Below are 27,153 nucleotides of genomic sequence, written 5' to 3'. Positions count from 1 at the left end.
GTTAATTTCCCCGTTTCTTTAAAAGTTAAATCATGAGGTCAAAGCCTGGCCCAGAATGAACCCTGGCACAATGTATAGGCTGAATCTAAAAGACTGTTTGCCCAGACTTCGCCTTCCATTCTGTTTATGTTCTACTGTCTGTCAAATGCGTAATACACACATTTAAACACATGTGCAGACACATAATGCAGATGTTAGACAGATTGCAGAGTATAATCAGTTCTCCCAGACTGCAGCAGTGAAGATCCTCAGGCAAAAAGACAAGAAAATTAAAAATAAAGTAAAGTGTGATGCTGTGCTTCTCAAGACTGTGAGCTGCATGATGTTGAGAAATGTACAGTGCAATACTGAAACAACACATCTTATTATGCATTTGATATGGCATGCCCTGAGCATATGCAGGACTGAAAACAAAGAAATGTGCTCTTTAAAAAGAACCCTGATTACAAATATATTTGTAGTTTCAATTTCATGTAACCTTAATTACTAGACTTGTGCTTACTTTTGGTCTCATTAATTTTGTATGGATTCGAATATTAATTTATTTTGTCTATTAAGTTGTGCAGGATTACCTTATGTCTTTGCAGAATTTGGTCTTTTAAATTTCCATTCATACCTGCTTATGCTGGTACTGTTTCAGTGTTACATCATCTGAGTAGTATGTTGGGAAGAAAAGTGAGTCTTGACTATAGGAGATGCTTTCAAGAAAAACAGTGCTTTGCCATTAATCCACAGCCCAAACAGTAGAAAACCCTTCCAAACAGGTTCAAATTAACAAGAACATCGGCAATTTCACTATTCTCTTAATAAAAAAATTATAAAATTTATAAAAAAAAGTGTCATAGCATCCATCCAACATGTTCACATGCTCAAACATGGCTAATAATAACTGGGCTTGTAGGTAACAGAATAGAATAGAATAGAATACTTTTATTGTCACTATACAGTTGTACAATGACATTGCGAGCATCTCCAACTCAGTACAAACATGTGTGTGTGTGTGTGTGGGGGGGGACAGTTCTGCAGCACTATATACATATGAACAGGACTGACAGAAAAAAAAATATAAAATGTAAGCAGGCTGAACAACTTGAAACCAGGGTGGGAACTGACTTTCATGATGTTTGCTGCTCTGCTGAGGCAGCAGGAGGAATAAATGTCAATCAGGGAGGGGAGCGGGCAGCCAATGATCTTCTGTGCTGCCTTGACTGCACTCTGAAGCCTTGCTCTGTCCGCCTTAGTGCCTCTACCGTATCATACGCAGTATGTTAGCAGGCTCTCAATGGATAAGTGGTAGAAGGTCAGCAGCAGGCTGGAGTCCAGCTTGTACTTCCTGAGGACCCTCAGAAAGTGCAGCCGCTGCTGGGCCTTCTTGACGACCCCTGAGATGTTGTCTATCCAGGAGATGTCAGCGGAGATGAGGACACCAAGGAACACACTCCCCGTTGATGTATAGTGGGGCTAAGTCAGTGCTCTGCCTCCTGAAGTCGACAATGACCTCTTTGGTTTCCCTGGTGTACAGTGCCGGGTTGTTTTCTGAACGCCATGCTGCCAACTTCAGGACTTCCTATCTGTAGTCTGCCTTGTCTCCCTTTGAGATGAGTCTGACTACCGTGGTGTCATCAGCAAACTTGATGAAGAGGTTGTTGTTGTGAGTTGGACTGCAGTTGTGGGTATAGAGAGAATACAATACCTGGAAATACCTGGAAAACACATAATGTCTGCAAATTTTGAACAAACATAAGTTTGAGTTAGGAAACAAACAAACTAACTAACAAACAAACTAACTAACTAACTATGAATTTTAACCAAGAAATTCGAAGAATTTTTGTTAGCATTTAGTCTTTAGATCAATTTTCTGCTTAAAATTTAGTTAATTGAATTTATTGATTTATGTGTTAAATGCAACACATCTCGGAACTATGGATGAGTAGAAGGTAGGAAGCTCCTCAAGGAGATGAAGACTGGAAGCTAAAATTAGGAAAGGATGAACTGAGGTGCAGAAGACAACATGACGTCCATAACTGAGGCTCTAGAAAGTGCCTAATACATATACCAGAGAGATATGTAGGAATGTGTTTGTGTAGGAATATGTTAAAACTAATTCAGACAGTATTTGAGCTAGCACAGAAGCTTGACTGGGCTTGCTCGAATTTATCTATCAGATTTTTAACAATCCTTTGCCCCACGTCTTCCACAGACAACCAGATGTTCTCAGTTGCAGATATAAAAATCTGTAATTTCCTTTTTTTTCCTTTTTAGCCCTTTTAGCTTCCCATTAGTTTTGGTTTATTGTGTCATTTTTCCCAGTGCATCTCTTTTACGGTTATTATTATACTTTTGAATATTATTTGCTATTAGAATTTTGAATTTATTGCCCTACTTCTTATTAAATCATTACAATCACCACTTTTGTTATTGTTAATTTTGTGTTTCAAATCATATTTATTGTTTCTTTGATCATTTTACTTGCAGATTTGACTCTGTGTACACATCCTAACGGTCGACTTCTGCCAAAAACTGAATTCCTCAACTAACAGAAACTGTAATAATTAACCATTCCCACTAGATGGAGCTAGATAGGTCGTTGTTATAGCTCAATGCTGAGCTTCTTATCCACCCAGCTAAGACAACCCTATTTTGGTTCTTGACGAGTAATCCAGGCATCACACAAACAGACAGGCAGGCATCAGTAGGCTATAGTATTCTTTATTTCTTTTTTGCTTTATTTCCTAAAATCTGTAGATTAACATAAAAAACAAGAATCCATTAATCTGTTTTTGTTCTCTATAAATTTAAAAATGCCAAATTTTAATGCCAAATTGTGTCTGTTCTTTGAATTTTTGTGGTGATAAATTATCATTTATTGCACATTCCTAAGAATAAAGGGATAAACTACAAATAAAAGCGTTTTGTAAAAAGTATTTACTTATTTACAACTCTTATCTATGAGTCACAATTAGTGTGCAGTTGGACCTTCACATCTGATTTCATAACAAAACCTTTCAAGATGGTGATAACGAGACTTCGTTAACTAATGCATGATGTCCATAGAGCCTCAGCCACTTTTTATACAATTACAATTAATAAAAGAATGCTTTCAGACATATAAATGATTGTTTATTGGGCCCAAATGTATTCTGCAGCAGGACAAAAACCCCAAACACACAGCCATAGTCATTAAGAACTATCTTCAGTACAAAGAAGAACTGGAAGTGATGGTTCGGCCCCCACAGAGCCCTGATATTAACATCATCGAGTGTGTCTGGGATTACATGAAGAGACAGAACGATGTGAGGATGCCTACATCCACAGAAGATCTGTGGTTCATTCTCCAAGAAGAATTGTTGCTGTTTTAAAGGCAAAGGGTGGCCACACCAAATATTGATTTGATGTTGATTTCTCTTTTGTTCATTCACTGCATTTTGTTGATTGATGAAAAATAAATGATTAACACTTCCATTTTTGAAATCATTCTTTAGTTATAGATCACCTGCCTAAAACGTTTAATTTAAGAATTAAATGATGATATAAATATGACCATATTTTTTTTATTCTGTATGGATTTTTTTTTCTTTATTAGAAAAAAAACAGCAGTTGTTGTATAATCAGGCATATTAGGTCCAAACAAGTCCAAAGCAGTATAAAACAGTAATAATCAGCAACATTTAGGTCTTCTTTTGCCTCTCTGTTCTACATTTAATCTGTGAACATGTACATTTATAGCGTGCAATTACAGAACCCCACTGTGGTAAGGACTCACCAGCATGTACAGACAAGACCTGATGCGACACACCCTCCCCAGTCTATAAACACACTGCTGTGGGATACATATTCTGGATACCTCACGAAGAGTAATAACCTTTTGTTGTTGTTTTGTAAAATTTAATCAGTAACCATCGCTTGCCTTGGATGTTTTTTCTGCTTGGCCACATATCTTTACACTTCCAACATATCAGCAGATCTTTCCAGAAAACCTGAAGTTAATTTTAACACATTGTAAGAATTGTCCTCAAAGCTGCAATAAACATGCAAACAGAGTATTTTCATTTAATATAATTAAATATTTAAGTGCTTTTGTTTATATGAAATATGCTATGAAGCAATAGCTTTTACCTAAAAACTGCAGGTCATCCACTCCATTTCATAGGACTAAACAGCAGTGAAAGATAAAAAATTCGTCTAAATGTATATTTAGTAACACACACACACACACACACATATATATATATATCTCATCATGCCATCACATTCTCTGCCCTGTTATTTAGACTTCTAAATTTAAGATGTCTCTTAATTCTGCTGATTGCATGCTAAAAGGGGGGAGTTAAAAGGTAACACAACCTCTGTTACTTCTTTAAGGGAAAAAAATGGATTCAAAATAATTCAGCATCCTATTGGAACTTCTCATTCTGTACACGTTTTAAAGAATCAGATTTTATTGTATATGTCCAATGTTTCTCAGTGTAAACCAACGTTTTATTGCTGTCTTTCTAAGTTACTGCAACATGCAAAGCAGAGTTCTGATTGTGATGATCCGATACCCATCAAACCAGTGCATAAGCACTTCTTTTTTAAAGCCATTTTTAAATACAAGCAAAAGAATTTATAAAAAAAGCAAACTGGGAAAAAATATGAAGACTTTATTTTTTCTAAATTGGATAGAAAGTGTCCACAGGCGGCTCACTAAAGTCAAACATTTGTTCAACAATATGGCTCTCGTTGTCTGACTGTTGCTCAGTTGTCTCCTCTGTTGTCAGTAATGGGAGCTGCTGTTGGAATCAGCACCGTAAAGCACTGATCGCATGTTGGTGTGGCATTGACAGATGGGGTTGGCGTTGCTGGAAGGGGCGTCGTCTTCATCACAATTGGTTGGTCAGTACCCATTGTGCTTACTTCAGGAGGGACTGTACTCCCCTCTTCAACAGTTGTCATCGCAGTAGAGGTCGTGACTGGCGTGGTCACTTCGGGATCGATAATCTCCTCAGAGGACAACCCCCCCTCCTCAGATGATTGACTTTCTGAAGATTCGCTGGAGCTCATGGAGTTGAAAGCATCCCCAGTGAACCTGTGGTGATAATGTTGGATTTTGTGGTCGGGGATATCGGCATCATGATGCCTTCTGAAAGCCATCTGTGGTGGGAAAACCAAATAATAGAGACAATACCCTCAGATTCTGTTAAATAAGCAAAAATCTGTGTTTGTCTGACAGAAAAATATAATTTTAATGACGGCGTTTAAAAGGTTTAAAAACACTTTTAATGTAGACCCACAATTCGCCAAAAAATAAATTTATGTCCCTTAAAGTTACAGAGAAATGTTTTAAAACTATCCCGAAACAACCATTAATCAGCACAGACTTCTTACACGCTACTGTCACATTTGGAAGAAAACATCATTCAACGTGAAAGTATCCCAACAAAGAGCAAATGTATGAATAGAATTTTTCATTTAGGACAGGTTATAAATGAAAAAGATGGAAAATTACCTTACTGTGATATAAGTTGAGGATAAATGGCACGAGGAGGAAGTATCATAAAATAAATGGAAAATTTTAAACAAATATTTCAAAAAAATGTTTTTTTATTCATAAAAAAGGTAGATTGAAACTGGTTGAAATCCAGTAAACAATCTAAATGCTCAAATGGACTAAAATCCTTTGCACATAATCCTATTTGTTTTATATAAACATTTGCGTGCTGTTGGATGTGTGGTTTGGGAGTATGTAGGCTGTAATTGTTTGGATGGCACTAATCCCAAAGTGTCATCCCAAATCATAGCGTGTATAAAAAGATGGACATATCCGCTGTGACGTCGCCCACTGGTTTGTGAAACCCCGCCTTTAAGCCTTGTGGCTGAGCATCTTGGTGTTTTGAAACAGGGTGGGATGAGGGTTTATCTGCTCATAAAACCAAGGGATACACATCCGTATGATAGCTATGCTGAAAATTACAGAGTAGATCAGCACAAAGTAATTTACTGAGCAAACTTCATGTTTTGTGTTTAACCTAGTGGTTCAAACCTTAAAATCAGCAGCAAAGTACATCTGACTTCTTTTTGAAACCAATGGAGTCACTCCCCACTGTTCATTTGAAGGACTGCAGAGTGATGTCATGTTTCAGACCAAGACCTATGCCAGTAGACACTATGCATCCCAAAGTGTTGGCTAGTTTAATCAACAAATTACTCAAGTTGAGGGTCACACATCCCAAGGGGCACAGCTTACTGTAACGCCAACAAATTGGTAGAAATCTATGAAATGCGGTTGAGTTCAAGTAAAAAGTGGAATAAAATGGAGAAACTCGAGTAAAATATAAACATCTCAAGTATCTCAAGCTGAGAGAGATGGCAAGAAAACAGCTTAAGTGAGGAAGATAAGAGAAGTTTGCGGTTCTTTTGCGGGTTAACTTACTGGCTTGGCAGATGTTGTTGTAAGAAGGGCGATGACGAGGGCGGTTTTCAGAAGTTCCATTTCTGATCGATTGCTGTCTGTGAAGGAGGGAAACCACAGAGAAAAACAGTCACACAATCCAGAAACAAGACACTCTGACAGGGTGGGCATGACGGATGTACACCGAAATGTGTTATAAATGAAATTAAAATTTAATTAACAGTTGTTCATAGAAGCAGTTATCATCATCAAATTTTATAAAGTATGAATTAAAAAACAAAATACAATCTGTTAAAATAATAAGAAGAAGAATAAAAGAAAAAAACTCACCACTTTCTGGTCTGTAGTTTATAAATTCTTTTAAATCCTCTGTAAAATCAATCCAACTCTCTGCTGCTGTTTGTTGTTTATCAGTGTGCAAAGGTGTGTGACTTCAGTGGAGACAGTGGCTCATATATACTGCCTGGCAGAGAGCTGGGCTGGGCATGGCTGTGACGAGGACCTGAGAGAAGGATTGAGTAATACTGTGTTTTCCAGGGCCAGAGTGAAAGGGAGGGACAGGACAGAAGGTTTTTAGCACACATTATAACTCACCAAAATGCTACAAAATTAGCACTGAGATTATTTATCGTGTCTGCTGAGTTATGAGCTTCACTGGCAGATGCTTGCATTGTTTTGATGATCAGAATTAAAGACGGGCTCTGAGTCTGTGTAAATACCTTCTTGTAAATGAATAATTACACCTCAATGAGTTTAACGGGATATACAAATGGGAGCTCAGCGTGAGGGGTTGAAATTGGATTTTGCTCCAATTTCAACCCCTCACTCTGAGCTGTCTTTTTATTTATCATTAAATCATTAAGTCTGTTAAATCTAATTTCATGCAAACACTAAGACCTTTACAGAGTGTTGGAGCTTAGGCAACATTTTGCTGTGATCTTTAATCTGTGATCTTTAAAAGTGTTAGCAGGTGTCGTAAAAGGGGGTATGTTAGGCACGAGGGGGTGATGAAGGTTAAGTAAGTAAGCAGGATGTGGAGCAACAGTTTTCTGACCGTCGTGGTTTAGTTGTAACATAAAAGGAATGTAAAGGGAGCTCCCACCAGAGGCATTTGTTTTGGATTTTTCGGTTTGTATGGAGAATAATTGTTTTCCTTTTTTACATTCACCTTGTTTTTGCTACCGAAAAGCATACAAGCGATTCAAGAAGAGCACGAGTCAGAAACTTTACGTCCTGCAGAAGCGGCAAAGAAGGACCGAAGGTTGCCACTACACAGAGCATTGCTTTTGTTATTCAGGGACGGTCAAACTCAGCTGTAGTTAGCATCTCTGTCAATTCAGTTCAATTCATTTTTATTTATTTGGCACAAAATCAAACAACAGTTGCTTTATATTGTAAGGTAAAATCACCCCAACAACCATATTACTGCCTATGACCACAGTTCATGTAAAACGTGCAGTCATCATGAGAAAACAAGTAAAACACCAAAATAAATAAATGCAAATCAAAAAAGTCAGATTTATTTCTGTGCATCCTCTTGTATGCCTCCCATTAACAGTGTATATAAAAGATGGAGAAAGCCACTGTGACAGCACTCGGTGGTTTGTGGGTCATGTTTTGAAGCCTTGGCTTGATTATTTTGGTTTCCTTATTTTTTCCTTTGCTTGAACACAACAATCCAGGGTTAGCTCTCTGAGTAACTGAGGACACACTTACTGGCAACTTATATATTTTTTAAAAATTAATTTAACAATTTAAATTTACATTTTTTATTCTTTATTTTTGATATCTTTTTGTCTTTTATTTTAGTAAATTTTTAGATTAATTTTTCTTTTTTTGTGGGCATTTGTGTCCAGGCAATGCGCACCATTCACAGATTTTTCACTTATCTGTTGTTTGCTCTATATAATATCTGATTTTCCTTTGGATGTGATTAATCATGAGACTGTTATAGGTGATTTAGGAGGACGCTGCTTAGTGTTTAATTATCTGATGAAGAGCTGGTATGCAAACAACATCACTAGATGTGATAAATAATAATTTCATGGAAAAACTGTTTATTAAATTCACCCATTGGTTCAATGTTCCCTCTAAGCTGCACACGTGCGCAATTGCGCACTGCTGGCACCGTCTCTGTGCACAGAGAATCAGAAAAAAAAAATCTAACCTGAATTGAAATTAAAATTAAAACTTTAACAATTCTGTTTTGCAGTGTTAAGTCAGTGAGTGACTGGCTGCTCCCGTATGGGATTAGAACGATGCCACCTTATCCCATAGTCCAGCCAATAATGCGATTCACATTCGTATATAGGCAGCTAATCAACGTCGCTGACAGGCTATGATAGCATCCTTATGTGCCGACACAGGTGTTTTAGCTAGCAAAGCGGCGTGGCTGATGTGGAGTGAAGCCACGTTAATGACAACATGTACAACCATTGGAGATGTGAGCAGGACAGACGGAACAATTGACGGAAAAACTGTGGACTTTATATCAGTTTTTTAATTGTGTTGATAGGCCACGTAAAACCAGAGTTGTTATAAAAATATCTGCAATGTTTGGTTTTCTTCCTGAATACTATCATTGTTTATATTTACTGCGGGAAGAAACGGTAAAAACGCTCGAAAGCACTCTCCGCCTATGAGCAAAAACACCCCCCTCCCCCCCCGCCTTTCCTATTGGTGGAAAAATGTACCATGTCGACCAATCAAAAAATGATATGGCAGCATGGCATTTAGTTGTTTAGGAAGGGGGGAAGTTTTAGGAGTGACGGCGGTGCTTTGAGATGTGAGAGATTTGCGACGTTTAGCGCAAATCTTGTGTAGTTAGTGTGTAGTGTAGTCAATAGTTTTGTTGTGTGTGTCAGAACAATGAGGCGACTGCTGAATGTTACAGGTGTTACAGCAGTGATACATCTCCTGTTGTCAGGCCTGCAGGTATCAGGCTGTTGTTCTCCTTTATCTCATAGTGGAGAGAAATTATTTTTTGGAGTGGCACAAATAATTTGTGTGGCATCAAATTTGATGCAGAACAGCTGATTGTTCTGTAAATAGTTTGAAATGTTTATTTTTAAAAAACGCCTTGGCTACATTTTTAGGTAAACAGCTGCAAAAAATGTTGTTGTTTGCATAACTCAGTTACTTTTTTGAAGAAGTAACTATATAATTAATTGCCCAACATTGGTCATTATATACTGTATTTTGCAGACAGAGAGTTACAGGACTCTCTCCCAGACCACAGACTCATACTCATAATACAAGTCAGAGCTTTATATTAAAAAAGAAAGAAAGTTGTGTTTTCAAAATTGGAGTTCAAGTTATTTTTACTTCCAATAGTGTTAACATACTACACAGGTCATGAACAACATTTTTTTTTAAATTTTCATTGTAAGTGGGCTAAAGCAGTTAATTAAAAGTAGTCTAACATGAATGCTGTAATTTGATTATTTTAATAAACCATGTAACTTGGATGCTGGCGTGACCACAGTGCACACGTCTGCTGTTGCTCACAGTGGTCCAAGGGACCGCTCAGGGAGTTTGTGTGTTCGCTCAGACACATGAAAAATTAGAGGAAACATTGCATTGGTTTCTTTTACGTTTTCATCTGTTCATACTAGAACAGATGCTCCTGTGCTCTTAACATGGACTTGTACTTGCTGTCATTCAGCTGAAACACTGAAAATTTAATTTAATTTTGAAGGATTTTTCAGAAGTGGACAAAATGCTATTAAGACTATCATTTGGGTTTGTTATCATTATTAATGACTGGAGGAAATGTTCCAATGTATTAACAACATACAATATTAAAGGCTTGAGAAATGTAAAAGCAGTCTTCATGAAAATTCTGACTGCAGAAAGAGGATTTCAAAACAATGGTGGTAGAAGTTTTGACTAATGTTGTGGTAAAGGTTGGACTTAAACTTGACGCAGCGAGAGCAGATGACAAAAGTCAGGTTGACATGGTGAAAAATGACCCAACACAGAGACAGACTGTTGAGCAGTCGGTGGAATGTTACAGTCGAGACAGAGTGGAGCTGTGCTTTGATCACACCTCTATGTGTGTGTGCGTGTGTGTGTGAGACACTACTGTGTTACTTCATCACCCTTTCCAAATTTCCTCCTCCTGTCTCTTCTCCTTGCAGAAATCATGCAGAGAACTGCAGATGACACATGAACAAGAAGAATTGTGGAAATCTTCACGTCAGACATTTCAGTAATTCTGAAATAGTTCATACCTTATACATAACCTCTTTTACACTTACAGAGCAAGTCTGGCAAAGAATTTACACATTAACCACAAATATATAGAAAACAATTAGTGAAACCTCCAACCCAGTGAAAATTGCAACAGACATTGCAGTCTACTTCTTCTTCTAATGTGCTGAAGAAAAAGTTGTCAAAGTGTAACATTCACTGGCTTCGTGTACACAGCAAAACATAATATTGGCATTACTCACCTGTCTGAGTTGTTAAAACATGTTAATCGTGTAATGATGATGATAATAATATTTCTACCTAGTTAGTCAGCTCTTTTGCAAATTAAATTCCGTTTTTTTTCTTTTTTTTAAATTCAGCTATCAAGTTATGTACGCATGAGCAAGTAGTGTTTGGCAGTGTTATTACATTTTTGTTATTTTCTATTTGGTATTAATTAGTTCTAATTAGTTTTCCAGATTAGATTTTTCATGTTTCAGAAAAGTCTAGTTTTGGTTTAGATTTTAGACAACTAAAAGGTTTTTTTTATATCTTATTTTAGCTTTTAGTTTAGTTTTAGATAATCATAATAACCCTGATGTTTAGCCTGTTCAAGAGTAATCTACAACTCCAACAGAATGCATCTGGTTATTTGGTTCAAGGCAGTCCAGATTAGGGATGGGTATCGAAAACCGGTTCTTGTTGAGAACCGGTTCCCACTGTTTCAATTCCTTGGAATTGTTTGCCATTTTTGCAAACGATTCCCTTGTCGATTTCAGTCGCCCCGAATGACGTCACCACGTTGTGGAGCGTCATTTACCTGGCAGGAAACATGTCGCCTAAGCGGCTCAAAAGTTTGTGGTTATACTTTACGAGAACGGATGACAACAGGGAAACTTGCAATACTTGAAAAGTAGATATTTACGGTGGCCCCTAGAGACAAAGCACGTACAAACTCCAAAACACTTGCAAACTCCAAAGCACATGCAAATTCCAAAACACATGCAAACTAAAAAACACATGCAAACTCCAAAACACATGCAAATTCCAAAACACATGCAAACTCCAAAACACTTGCAAACTAAAAAACACATGCAAACCCCAAAACACATGCAAAATCCAAAACACATGCAAACCCCAAAACACATGCAAACTCCAAAACACATGCAAACTCCAAAACACATGCAAACTCCAAAACACATGCAAACCCCAAAACACATGCAAAATCCAAAACACATGCAAACTCCAAAACACAACGGAAGTGCTCCAGGACGCTAGGGGCAGTGTTGAGCTCGATTTGCAAAATAAATGGCAAGTTTGTCTGTACAGGACGGTCTAGTCTCCGTCGCGCTTCCCAGGTTGCCTAGCAACCATGATACTAACCGCTGGAAACGTGTCATACAACTTGGTTTGACAGAAATGAGGGAGAACATATTTTGTTCATTTGTTTGTTTGTTTCTACAAGAGCTTTGTGTGATTTGATAAGTATCTGAGGCTGAGACCACAGGACAGTAAAACATGATTTTTGGGCTTCATTTCTGTACTGAACAGTTATTTCAAGATTAGTTAGTAAATAAGAATTAGCTGATGTTGTTCATGAGACTAAAGTCATATCACTTTGGTAATGTAAATATAATATGGCCAATATTATAGTTATTATATTAATCATTATTAGCTATTACAGCAGTGAACATGAACTCTGTGTCAAATACTGAGCTTCAGTACAGATTCAAGTTGCAGTTATTTATATGTCCTATCACCTTAAATCTTCACTCAAAGACAAGTATCTTTGACAGTGCATATATAGGTGTATCATATATAAGAGACAAATGTTGTTCCTTCAGTATGTTGGCATTACTAAATTTGGCTCATTGCTTACATATATTTATAAAAAGAAAATGTACAAGCTGTGATAACTGTTTCTGATAAAATGAAGAGTAGACTGATATATGAAATATTCCTTTATTGGGTGAGAAAATCAGACCATGTCATAACTGCTTTAAGTCATACAGAATAGACAGTGTTGGGAAGGTTACTTTTAAAATGTATTCCATTACAGAATACAGAATACATGCCCCAAAATGTATTCTGTAACGTATTCCGTTACGTTACTCAATGACAGTAACGTATTCTGAATACTTTGGATTATCATGATTTTTACAACAACGTGAATGTACTATTGCTGTGTGATTTATTACTATTACTGAAGGTCCGCGACTCCGAACTGTAGTAAAGGGACCTCTGACTAATACGGCGGGGTCCCTGTCGGCTCGTAGCCGAAAAATAGCTTTACTTTGTTGTGTGGTTCAACTTTTCTTGCGAGAGACAGAGAGAGGCGTTGAAAGGCTGCTCCAACGGAACTTATTGTTTTCGGAGGAAAACACGAACACGGTGTACAGTCGAGTCTTAATAGCTTACTTACAACTGGGCTCGTCAGGCTCTCTTCTTGGCTGAAGTGGTTATTATTATATTTGCATGCTTCCAGCTCCCGTTTTTCCTCGATGACAACTCGTACCTTTCCGCTCCCCTTTTTCTCCCTCCTTGCGCTCACAGACCCATAACGTGTATGCCAGTCCATTCTCCCTGCAGCACGGACTACACTGCCCATGATGCTACATTCTTTAGAGCTATGCTTGTAGCATTCTGCCTGTTAGCTTAGCACAACAACAACAACGAAAAGGCGCTCTCTCACCCAGGAAACACACAGTCGCAGAGAGAGAGAGAGAGAGCATCGCCCTGTAACCATGGCAACCATAACGCTGCCGCCTGGAACAACAGAACGTAGCTGTCAAACAAAACCCAAACAGTCCTGACCCGCGACAATATGAAACAGGAAAGTACTGCAGTGTAATCCATTTATTTCAACAAAGTAACTGTATTCTGAATACCACCTTTATAAACGGTAACTGTAACGGAATACAGTTACTCATATTTTGTATTTTAAATACGTAACGGCGGTACATGTATTCCGTTACTCCCCAACACTGAGAATAGATATCAGAGCCTTAAACAGGCTGGCTTCTGCTAAATGGGTCAAACTGGGCAGAAAGTATACAAACACATAACATCCTTATAGAATATGATGTAACACTATAGATCAACTTACCTCAGAATATATAAAGCATATAAACAATTACAGCAATATGATGCAACAAACACAGCAGTGCTACTAATCCAAAATACTCAAAGCTTCATAGAACTGGAACAAACATTTATTTTTAGGTCCATTCTGCTGCTGATACATACTTTAGGTTTCTGAACATTAAACTTGTTCCTGCCTTTCATAGTGTGTAACTTGAAGGCCCTGAGTACTTTCTCCCACACTGAAAACACTGGAATGATAAAATGATTTGAACATTACCTAATAAGACTGATTCAGGACAGACAATTAGTTATGTTAAACTTTTCTAGCAGTCCTTCACAAACAGGGAACAGTCTGTCTATTCTCTCCATCTGTCAGCTGCTGCTGGCTCTTCCTCCTCCTCTTCCTCACACACTGCTGAGTTTGTCCTGGTGGATCATCAGGGGTGCAAAGCCTCACAGATGATGTGCAGCAGTGTGTCCCTCAGTCTGTCCTCACTCTGGACACTTGCAGTTGTCACACATGGAAATCAAATGTGTGATAAGCTGCAGGATTCAAACACAAGTGTAACTTATAAACACATGTTCATACTTTTATTACACAATCAGAGAGAAAGAAACAGAGAGAGAGTGCAGGACAGACAGACAGGTGACAGTCTCAGGTGTATACACTGCTACAAAACAGCACAAAAGAAGGAGGATTTAGTGTTTGTGTTATTACGAAACAAGAAGAGTTCCCAGATGGTACAGTGAACACATGTGTGACTCCTGTGATTAAAGCATCTTTCTTTCAGCTTAACGAGTGAACCATCAGCTCGTTCAAACACACGTTAAACAGTGCAGTGGATCCTGCTTGTGCCGTGATATTCAGGACTGCAAACCGAGCAGCATCACTGACTTTCAGCTTGTTGTGTTTGTGGATATATGACTGACTTAAATTATCCACAAAATCATCACAATCTCTGTAAGATTAAGGTCGACTATATATATATATTTTAAAGTAAAGGCTTTAAAACCAAGTTAATTCTTAAAGTACAGACATCACTAATGTCACATAACTTTCCCGACATGTGGCCAACAATAATGGTTTAATGTTCTTCATTAAAAAAATATTTGCGCATAAATAAGTGACATAATATTCAGTACTTACTTCTGAAAGTTTACTCTTCCTCCGCTCCGCTTCCACCGTTTTTTTCCGGCAAAATTATCCACACCACCACCGCACTATGAAGTCTGGGATATGTTGGGCCATGAAGGCTACACCGACCCATCCTTAAAATTCAGGGAAATTAAGGACGCATTTGAGGGCCGCATTTCGAGCAGCCTTTGAATTGGGAAAGCCTTCTCTTGTCGCTGTGACGTAATCGGCCTTAAAATGCGGCCTTTAAGGCTGCAAACCCCAAATCCGGTCATTGGTACGTCCTGGCTTGTGTAGTTACTAGGTAACAAAAGCTCAACACTGCCCCTAGCGTCCTGGAGCACTTCCGTTGTGTTTTGGAATTTGCATGTGCTTTTGAGTTTGCAAGTGTTTTGGAGTTTGTACGTGTTTTGGATTTTGCAAGTGTTTTTTAGTTTGTACGTGTTTTGGATTTTGCAAGTGTTTTGGAGTTTGTACGTGTTTTGGAGTTTGCAAGTGTTTTGGAGTTTGTACGTGTTTTGGAGTTTGCAAGTGTTTTGGAGTTTGTACGTGTTTTGGATTTTGCAAGTGTTTTGGAGTTTGTACGTGTTTTGGAGTTTGCATGTGTTTTTTAGTTTGCATGTGTTTTGAATTTTGCATGTGTTTTGGAGTTTGCATGTGTTTTTTAGTTTGCAAGTGTTTTGGAGTTTGCAAGTGTTTTGGAATTTGCATGTGTTTTGGAGTTTGCATGTGCTTTGGAGTTTGCAAGTGTTTTGGAGTTTGTACGTGCTTTGTCTCTAGGGGCCACCGTAGATATTTAATTTAAGGGAGGAAACACTATGAATATGCAAACGCATTTGCTCACAAAACACGTGATAACCTTAAAATGAATGCCGTGTTTTTAATTCCGCTCCGGACTCGTGAATCTCAACCCAGCAGCAGCGGTAACGTTTGCACGTCCTCTCCCGTTAATGCAACAGGTAAATAATCAACTAACAGTGCATATTATGTTAGCACGATCTGCCTTATTACAAAACCTGCCATTACTGTGCGCTGCATTTAGGTGACCAAGATGAGAGAGACAGACAGAGTCTGGCTGGCTCAGATGCTGGCAGTTCTCGCTGCAGTCTACCGTTAGCGTCTCCTTTCAGGCCAGGATAGACGAATGTCACCGAGCAGGGACTAAGTTTGTGGTCAAAGGCTTGCACCCATTTGCCACAGCAGATGCCCCTGAATTTCGGTAAGTGAATGTGTTTAATTGTAGGCAGGGACATTACTGGATATTCTTGTGTAATTGCTACAAATAATTTATGTTATACTTTGTTATTGCTACAGAATAATATTTATTTTATTATTTTACATTTATAATTTTTTTTCCTGGGGACCCTGTGACACCCCATTGAAGAGCCGTAGGCTGTGGATCTCTTAAGATGTCACTGTTGGGTTTGTAAGGCCATGTTACTCCTAAATTTCTATCTTGTTCAAAGAGAAGATATAAAACAAAGTTCTAAGCTTGTCGACCTCAGTGTTCTCCTTTTTTAAAAAGAATCGATAAGAGAATCGATAAAGAATCGAATCGTTAAACAGAATCGAAAATGGAATCGGAATCGTGAAAATCTTATCAACGCCCATCCCTAGTCCAGATTACTCCATTCAGAAGCTAAAGAACTGGCTGCAGTGAGGCCGAGTGGTTAACCAGACCACACAGTTTATAAAAGGTGGATTTGCAGTTATGTGACAAACAGTTTTCACATGATTCTATGTGGTTGGGTGAAACTTTTGTACAGCCCAGGATTCAGTAGCTTGCAGAACCACTTTTACCAGCAACAACTTGAAATAATTGTTTTCTGTATGACTTTATCAGTCTGTCAGATCACCGTTCACTGAGGATTATAGGGATTTGTTTATGAACACCTATGTTATGGTTTCGCCACAGGTGTTGCGATGGACTGTGATTGATGCAACATCTTTTTGTTCTTCTTCTTTTCTGTTTCAGCTGTTCTGTTGTAAATTTGTCCGGTTGCATAAACTCAGTCCACCTTTAGCTGTTGGACGGATGGTCTCACATTTGACTCTGTATACAGAAGAGTTCATGGCTGAGTGAATGACTGTAAGGTGCTCAGGTCCTGTGGCTGTAAAACAAGCTCAAATCCTCAAGCGTGATCCCCATACTTAACTGTAGGTATGAGGTATTTGTGTTGAAGCACACAAAAAATGAGACTTCTTACAGATAAAATGAGAGAAACTGCAGCTTTTGGTATTTCTGTTTAAACCATAGCTTTGGCAAGAAAATATTAAACTAATTAAATCTTCACTTTGTCTTTTAGCTTGTGTAACTACTAAAGGAATATTCAAAATCATAAAATTTTACTTTGTAACTTTTGCTTGCTCAGCCCATGTAAGCATTTTGTGACATTTTACAATGTTAAAGGGTCTTAGGGCTTAAAGTAAGAGTCATTATCCTTGTCATGAAATGATGCATGAATTCATACCTGTTTAAATGTTACCACATAGACACAAGCCAGTTAAGAAACCACTAACTAATGGGTGTTATGTGGTCTTTTAGAGCTTATTCATTTTGACTTCCTGACATCAATACAGTTAAATTATTTATCAGGGCATAATCATTACCACAGATAGACAGACACTGCGTACCTTCAGAGTCATGAGACACTAACCAACTACCTAAATACTCACTCATGGACAAATTTAGTGTATTTGTCTGAGTCAGGCAGAGAAAATAACACATTCACATCCTTCTTCTGGCCAATGATTAGGTACCAGAAGCTCTCAATAAAGTTTTGTAATTAGACACTTTTGGGGGGTGGGGGGGGAGTAAACAGCTTTCCTATATTAGTAAAGTTAAGCATTTCTTTAAACTGTAAAAGTATTCGCTGAAAAAAAAAACTCCACAAAGACTGTCTCTGCTTTCATAAATGGAGTTTTTACTTGGTCAGTATGTAAAGTAAAATGAAGGTAGTGTTGTGGCCTTTTGTTGTTGTTGCTCATATTCTCCTTGCTCAAGGTCGGTGTTACACAATTTCTAATGTTACATGTCTGTATGAGGTACAGAAAACCTGGTGACAAAATTTGGCAATGAGAAATTTGCTGAGCAAAAGTCTTGAGTCACTCCACTCTTCTCTATATTTTGCTACCGAGGAGCCAGACTTTTGTCTTATTTTTAAAGTGGTCTTGAGCAATATTCCTCCAGCTTTTCTAATGATTTTTCAAAGATTATCTTTAAATCTTTTCTGCTTTTTTCTTGTTGAACCACTTAACACAGACCTATGAATCATTCAAGCATAAAAAGGACACCTTATTCAAGGGTCTTGTTGTTGTGTCTACACAGAAGAAACAACTTCACCAAGAGATACTCTGAAGTTGTATCTTTAGGCACTTTACTAGCACCGTGACATGAAAGCAGACAAGCCAGTTTCTTAACAAAAACATTTCTGCTCTGAACTGGAACAAAAAACCCTGAGTAGACAGGGTAGACAATAGACAATAGCTCCTCAGTTCACAGTAGCATTGCTCTGCTAACATGCTAACAGCACATTTGAGTTACTCACCCCTCCCTCCTGTGCTGAATCATAGCATGAACGAATCACTCAGGACTCACTCACCCCCTCCCTTCCTGTGCTGAATCATAGGCTGTGTCCCAATTCAGGGTCTGCACGCTTGAAGTACGCATTTTAAGTGCGGTTACGTCACTGCCACGCGACGACGGCTGTCCCAATTCGAAGTGTACTTCAAATGCATACTCCAAATGCGCCGTCGATTTCCCCAAATATCAAGCGTGGTCCGGTGCACGCTTCGTGGTCCCATATATCCCACAATTCATAGCGTGGCGGTGGGTGTGGATAATTTTGCCGCAAAATACGGCAGAAGAGCTTTTTTTTTTTTTTTTTTCCCCCAAACTTTATTGAAATTAGAAGCCTTAGGACCCTTACTGGATACAGACGCCCCAGGGAAGAATCAAACTTGTGATCCTCTGTTCCAAAGGCGTGTAGTCTAACCACTACGCTATCCAGCTGCTTATATGAGATATATATATATATATATATATATATATGAATGAGATATATATATCATAATAATTTGACAATACTATAATATTGTCCATATTATATTTACATTACCACAGTGAGATGACTTTAGTCTCATGAACAACATTAACTAATTGTTATTTACTAACTGATCTTAAATGACTGTTCAGCACAGAAATGAAGCCCAACAATCATGTTTTACAGTCCCGTGGTCTCAGCCTCAGATACTCAACTAATCAAAGTGATGTCATGACAAAAATGAATGACCAACAAAACATTGTTCTCCTTCATTTCTGTCAAACAAAGCTGTATGTAACGTGTCTCGCGGTTAGTATCATGGTTGCTAGGCAACCTGAACAGCGCGACAAAGCGTATACCGTCCCATTTCACAAGCCTCTCACTTCCGCACTTCTCGTACTTATAGTACGCACCGTACGTAGTACGCGTATTGCGCGTACTTCAAGCGTGCAGACCCTGAATTGGGACACAGCCGTAGCATGAACGAATCACTCAGGACTCACTCACCCCCTCCCTCCTTGCTCACAGCTTCTTCTTCTTCTTCTTGGTTGGCAACCAATGTTAAGGAGCATCACCGCCCCCTGGCTCACAGCTCAGTGGACATTTAGATGAGAAAATATATATTTGACACATTTGAGGATATTACTAATAAAATAAAAATAAATAAAATAAATGTTAAATAATAAATATTGCTCTATAAAAATAGTTGTTTTTCTTTTTCAATCACTCATCTTAGCAGTAGGATTTACACGAAAAGAGAAACAAATTAAGTTTGAGTGAAAATGTACATTTTTTGCACTCTCTGGTCAACTGACTCAGTGACTCAAATGACTCAGAAATCTGATTCACTTTGGTGAGTGACTCATTCAGTAAAAAGAATCAAATTTACCATCACTAGTGTGCAGATTGTAACAGAGGAGGTCTCTATTGTAGCAGCTGTAGTGACATTCGATATGTATTCATGTACAGAGTGTTATTATATTCCCTTTGTTGTTTTGGAAAAACCTTAAAAAAATTATTTACTTTCATATTTCTCTTTTTTGTAAAGAAAATGTTCTTGCACCTACTATTTTTCACTGTCTGTTGTTAACTCGAGCAAACATAAGTAGTCATTATTAAATACAATGATGCCACTTTGGAAGCCCCGAGTGGTGGGAAAGGGGCAAGACATCCTCAGAGATGTATCGCGCCCTGTTCATGTTGCATCTATGTTATCACCATCAGGACAGAAGTACAAGATTGTAAGCACTTTCACAAATGTCTTGCACATGGTTGTTTTTTTATGCCTTGTAGTTTAACTCTGTTGAACACATCCAGGTGAGATATGATATTGATGTCAATTGCAAATAGTTGTAGTCCAGTGCTTTCTGCGGGACAACAAGCAATACAATGATATAATATTATTCTAGGTTTCTGCGTTTTCCCAAGACCCCAATTTTTATTCCTGAAAAATGTATAGTGTAGCCTTTGCACAATTTTGTCTTAAAGCATGTTGAATGTAGAAGCAACAGTTTAGAGTATTGATTCTGACAATTGCTTTATGGTATTTGTTGATGATCGAACTTTATTTAAAATGAATAAAATCAATATTTGATTGAAAATTCTACTACCAATATCCAGCAGTAATGCATCTATGACAAATTATGACACGTAGAATCTCGTGTTTTAACTTTGCTTATTTCTAAGGTTGTTTTTTCTTTGCAAACAGTTTAAAATAAAATAGATGTAATAGTCCATGTCAGTCTGGGTTGTAAGATGTGAATAGAAATGCCATTACAAATCCTTTAGTTGGCTGATAACAGGGTACAAATCTGGGTCATAGATCCCTACTGATCGTAGTCTATTATTGTTTATTTTTATAACATAAATAAAAAGGTTTCCTGGGAAACTGTGCTTTATTGTTATAGATAGAACTGTCGTTTTGAAAACAAGTGGTAAGGAGTTGCTCTGTCCATCTATTAAACATTAAACACCAGAATGCCAGCCCAACCTTTACAGCAAATGGGAGTGTGCTTTTCTAATGATGTTGTGACTAAAAAAACATAATGATTCACAGATAATTAGTTTCGTTCAGTCATCACGCTGGGAGGCATTTTAGCAACACAGTCAAGATCCGGCTCGCCAAACATGACAATGGAAAATCACAAACATTCCATAAGAGAATGTCATTGTTTACATTATGGAGGGAAAACTGTGGGAAACTGGAAGAAAGGGCTCTGCTGTCTGGATTTTATTCATGTGTTTGGGACCAGGGTGCTCATTCTCCCCACCTCACCTCTCAAACACAAATTCTTGTGACTAACACTCACTGGCCTGGCTGAAGGTTCAGCTAACAGGTTAAACAGGTGGAGGGCTAAATGGAGCGACTCCAACCTGAGGCCCTGTGCCACTATGTTAGGTATACTGTGGTACTACCTGCTTTCCTAGAACTGCCTTATTTCTTCATGGCATAGACTCAACAAGGTACTGGACCATTCCTCAGAGGTTTTAGCATCAACACAATTGCTGCAATTTTGTCAGCTGTACATCCAAATCTGTTCCACCACATCCCAAAGGTGCTCTTTTGTGACTGTGGAGGCCATTTAAGTCCAGTGAACTCACTGTCATGTTTCAGGAAACCGCTTTGAAATGAATTGAGCTTTCATGTTTCTTGCATCAAATTGTGACCCTACCATCCAAACATTACAGGAGAAATCAAGACTCGTAAAACCAGGCATTGTTTTTCCTTTTTTCTTGTCCAGTTTTGGTGAGACCGTGTGAACTGGACCCTAGGTTTTGTGTACTCAGTGACAGAAGTGACACCTGGTGTGGTCTTCTGCTACTGCTTTTCTGCATACCTTAGCTGGAGGTTGTGTCTCCACTGCAGATCATCTTCAAGTCATTGGATGCACTCAACCGCTGTTGAAAAGGACCAGTGTGGCCATCCAGTCTTCTCCAGATTATCGGTTTACTCAGTGTGGTATATATGGCAGTCCAGCTAAATTTTTTTACTGTCCATTAACAAATCTTCTCCTTGTTTCCAGTTTTTACCCAGCCCGCCTTGGATTTAGTCTCATGTGCACCCACCCACCTCAGACGCCACTAATCTCCTGTCACCTTGGCTCACCATTCAGCTGTGGTTCACCTGCTGTTTTCTGGAACTGCCCCTCGTTCGCCTGCTTGCGCACCCACTGTCAAGGTCCTCTTAAATCAAGGTCTCTTCCACTACCTCCTCCCCTGCCGGTGTATCAATAATTGATAATAAGCTAGTGATCAAGTTGCACTGTGGGCAAAGTAGTAAGGCTTCACAAGGAAAAATAATACTTGGACTACAACAGATGATATATCACATTTTGCTCTGATCTGTTCTGATCCTTTTTGCTTAAGTCCTCTGAAATTTTGGACATTGTTTAATTGCTTTAGCACCTTTTAATACGCCAAAAAACAAAGCAAGTGATATGTGAGCCAGCTGAAGCTTCCAGGTTCTATTGTGCACATGGGTTTAAGTCATAGTGTAGGCCATGATTATAATTTATGAATCCATGAACCTACTCGGGTCCAAGTTACATACATTTTGTCATCAGATCACGAGTGCAAGAGTTTGACATTCGGTTACCTGCTTGTCCACAGACTCTTACAAAATGATCCCCAGGCGGTGAACCTGAAGCAGACTTCAAATGAGTATAGCAGGACTCTTTCCTCGACCATAGTGACTCCAGATGTCATGTTACAGCAGGGTATAATTAGCACTTTGCTGGGACATGGTTAATGTGAGCTTAATGCAGCACAGGTGAACTTGTGACCTTCTATTAGATGAAATACTAATCAAGACTTTCAGGTAAGAACCACCTAGGATTGGGGGCCAAATGATCATACTGTTCATGATGTAAGGTGAAAACATTTTCAATCCTTTGAACATTTTTTGTTAAAAAGACAATATTCTTGGGATTGGGTGTGAAGGATAGCCTGTCATTATCTGTCAAACTGTGGATTCAAAAGGAATTGTTTGTACAAAATTCCAATAGTACAGAGAAGTTCTTGTATATACATATCTGTAAGAAACAGTCACGTCCTCCTGTGTAGCTATGCGTTTGATCACCAAATTATAATTTCATCTATCGTAGGCACCACAATGGCTAGAGCTGGCTGTCAGTTCAGATTAAGGAATGATTTAAGGGAAATATTAAACATGTCAGTGTCAGCACCACCCTTCTGTTTGGACCAATAAGCTGGATGTTTGATGTGAGAGTCATTGCTTTACCTGATCAGCACTCACATGTTTGGATGTGTTGTTTTAGAAGACTGCAAAACAGAAGGTCTTGAATCTAACTAGAACTTGGAGGATGAAGAAACTATGCAGTCGGGACTTGTTGATAAAATTAAAAAACGAGGGAAGCGTGTATGAAATATGTCGTAATGGAATGTTCTCATTAAGTGTCATTAGTGGTTTGATTGTTTTTGAACCTGATGTTCTTCTGATCTGTCAGTCTATGTGTGTGATTACTTTAATACTTTATAACACCATAAAAGATCAACCAAGACATAAAATGTAATGCCTGAGAGGAGCTGTTAAACACAGCAGTGGATGTCTGGTCATAAGAATAATAACGGATATTTCCTGAAAGAGATTCTAAAGATAAAGACTCAGCTTTCCAAAACTAATGCTCATTCCAGGTAAAAATAAATCTTGCTGGCTCATTCAAGCAGGTTTCCATGACAATCCAAACCTTCTCCTGATTATTTAACTGCTCAGTCCACAAAACTTTCAGTATCTTAAAATAAGGAAATCCCCATTAAAAATGTAACCGGATGTTGTTGTTGTTGTTTTTTTGTTTTCAAATAAATGCATATATATATTTATGAGGTGTAAATTATTTGACTGCACTATGATGAAACACATTAGAGATAATGCTGAGACTTCTATCAGAAATGCAATTTATTTAAAAAAAAAATCCCCCTGAAAATTCACAGATCAGGATCACATCTACGGCTTTAAAAAAATCTTGAGCCTGAGAAGGGCAGTTCAGCTCGACACACAGAACAATTGTGAGACTTATCTTCTCATCAGGTCCCTGTGCTGAGCTGCCATCTTTGACTGGAAGCCTCTTACATTTGATTCTGAAAATCTTGGAGTTATTTTTTGAAAACAGTTATTTTGTAGAACAACCACTGGACTTAAATCTTTAAACTGAGACCCTGATATGATTCAGAAATGCTCCCTGGACCTGACTGGCTCCTCTTTAACTTTTGTATTTCCTTAGCCATGAAGATGTCTGTACACCATTGGGAATTACTTGAACTGGCTCCTACAGTTTGAACTGATATGGGTCGAGACCACAGTGGTTCTTTACTGACGTTTGTTTTAGGTGATTGTGGTGTCCAACAGTCCTCAAGCTTAAGAGCTTAAGCACAGTCATAATCTTTCAGAGTGCGGCTGCACTTCAACATGTTTAGAATGATTACATGGTTTTTAAGGAAAGAAGCTGATGATGATGATGATGATGATGACGACGATGACGATGATGATTATTATTATTAGTTATTTTCTACTCAATGCTGGTAATTCATTTTTAACTGTTTATTGCAATCTCTTTTGCATTGCTTTAAGTAATCATTTCGGCTTGACAAATTACTCTCTCTGCATGTTTTACATGCCCCTGGTGTAACAGAATGTCCTAATCTTTCGTGTATACTCTAAAACAGGAAATGTTAGGCCTGTTTATAAAGAAAGATATTTAGCAGTTTTCAATCTGTTCCACTCCATCCTTTGTTTTTTCCATTTTACAAAATCTTATGACTACTGACATCTAGTGGTAATAAAAAAAAAATTCATGTGCAACTATTATTTGTGACTAGAACTCCAAGAGTTTTGGCTCTGACTTAGATTAGAGTCACCATTTTGCACTATAATCGTAATAGAAAACAGACCCAGTGTTTGTTTTCCTACCTGATATTCAACTCACCTGATGGTTTTATATGATGTTATCATGAGCTATAACCCATTATTAATTCAAAAACACTTACACTATTCTAATTTACCCTAAGATACTGTGCAGGACCCTCATGCTCCCAGGCCTCTGGTAGAGGCCCACAGGGACGAGAGGGGAATTAAAATATATGTATATATATGTATATATGTACCAACACACGCGCACGCACACACACGTACACACACACATGTACACACACACACGCACAATCTACATTCAAAGACAAACAAGTAAGCTCATCTCATACAGATGTCACTGAAATTTGATATTAGAAGAAAAGAATATTAAAAATCACCTTATATATTGCAGAATATTTGTTTGTGTATATGGGGGTAGGAATGCATGTTTGTGTCTGCGTTCGTCTGTGTCTATATGTCAGCTTGGGTTTTAGACTCCACCTCTCTGGGAACATCTCAGGCTCTCTGAGGTATGGAGGCCTATCTCCCCTCACCACACTCCCTGCCAGTGGCTGATGCCCTCAGATGCCCTGTGGCCCAGCTGAGCCCCTTCTGGGGGCTGGGGTGCCCTCAGGCCTCTGGCCTCTGGGCCTGAGGCCCGGTCCTCTCTGGCACAGCTTGCTGCCGGCAGATCCCGCAGGCACGTCACTGCAACCCCCTCTGGCCTCTGCTCCGTGGCTGCTGGGTGACCTCTCGTCTGGGGCTCTCCTCAGCTCTTCCCAGGAGGGTGGCACGGTTGCCCCCCTGGTGGTCCTCCTTGGGTCTTCGTATTCTGGGGCCTCTGGATGTCTGGGGCCTGGATCTCCTCCATACCGTTACATGGAGAAACCTTTTGAATACAAGCGTGCTGATCCACACAGGTGTGCACACAGGTGTACACAGGGGTGTTCACAGACACAAACTACACCTTTCTTGGCTGCTGCCTCAAAGCACATTGTGCGCTGTTGATCTTGCGTACTGCACAATAACATATAATATTTAGTATCTACTGTTAGCTAGTTTATTGCGATGGTGTTGTATTTATTATGTTGCTCTTTCTTGTTTGTTTTCTCTTCTGTTTTTTCTTATCTCCATACAGGTGATCCAGGTGTTGTGTTTGTTTTTCCTTTTATTTTTCTTCCCCCCTTTCTCACCATCTCTTCTCCCCTCTATTTTTCTCTCTCTCCCTCTCTTTCTTTCATTCTTTCTCCCTGTCCTATCCCCCAGTCATGTCTGTCCCGTCTGTAACAACCGAAAATCAAATAAATTATAATTAAAAAAAAAAAAAATCACCACCTTATAAAAGGACACTTAAATTAAAAATACTACATCAACATCCATATTATTCCCACACTTTCCATATAATAACTCAGTTACATTATTTCTTTTATATTATCAATTGCATTACAGCTTCATGTCCTGCACTTTACTCCCAACATCACATTATAAGAATATAAGTATGCATTTTTACATTCACGTAACATACTCTCTGTCCAACAGATGCCATTGTTATACATTATGTGGTGCCACATTACAAATGTTTAAACTGAAATTAATGAGCCATGAGTCCATAAATTAGTGTCACTAAGGTAAACAGTGGACTTCATGACCAAGGGAACTCATGAATATCTGCAACAAATTTTATGGGAATACATGAAATTGTTAACATGTGGCAGACCACCAACAAATATTTCATGACTTTCCATTCACTAGTTACGCTGACAAACACATCACCACACGGCTCACTGTAGTATGTGTGACTGATGCCGCAGTTTAAGAGGTGAAGATGTGAAATGGGTGTCATATGCTCAGTGAGGCATCTGCGTTGAAGTGACACATTATTTTTTTAAACTAAAATTTATACAAGTAATCCCAATGAGACTCTAGATGAAGAACAAAAACCTCACAGTATCTCATGAAGAAATATTTTATAAGATAAGATAAGATGACCTTTATTAGTCCCACATGTGTACCACTGTCTACTCTGCAGGGAAAGGTGGGGTTTTTTTTTTTTATATATATATTGTTTTATTACAATATCCTTCTAGTGTATTGTTGAATTTCTGGGTTCCAATTTGGACAAAATGCAGCACTATAAATGTACCAATAATGAAGCTTATGTATAAGTTCATTGAGGAAGATCAGTAGTCACACATCTCTCTGCTCCACAGTTCTTTAGTGGCTAATCTAAGCTTTACTTCACTTTCCCACGCAGTCAAGCTTATTGCTGACATCACTGCTCTAATCCAATCATCTTTCTGCCCACCTTCTTCAGGCCAATCAACCTCAACTCTGCGTACTCAAAATCTCACCGCTCATCTGTCATTCTCCCTTGTGCAACCCACCTCTCGCCCATCTCCGCCTCTTCCTTTTTACTCCGTTCAAGGCTCCGTTCAAGCCTCCA

General features: G+C 38.5%; 1 long non-coding RNA gene across 1 annotated transcript; it reads right to left on the bottom strand.

Moving 5' to 3' along the window:
• Positions 1–3,103: 3,103 nt before the first annotated feature.
• Positions 3,104–9,887, bottom strand: LOC120714515. The gene is made up of 4 exons (XR_005691418.1): positions 9,874–9,887; positions 6,722–6,822; positions 6,413–6,489; positions 3,104–5,133 (listed from the first exon to the last, which is right to left on the bottom strand). It is a non-coding gene; the product is annotated as an uncharacterized LOC120714515 (long non-coding RNA).
• Between the last annotated feature and the right edge of the window lie 17,266 nt (positions 9,888–27,153).

The sequence above is a fragment of the Simochromis diagramma genome, unplaced genomic scaffold (assembly GCF_900408965.1).
Source record: "Simochromis diagramma unplaced genomic scaffold, fSimDia1.1 OVJJ01000596.1, whole genome shotgun sequence".
Classification (NCBI taxonomy): domain Eukaryota; kingdom Metazoa; phylum Chordata; class Actinopteri; order Cichliformes; family Cichlidae; genus Simochromis; species Simochromis diagramma.
This window is presented reverse-complemented; position numbering and strand designations above follow the sequence as displayed.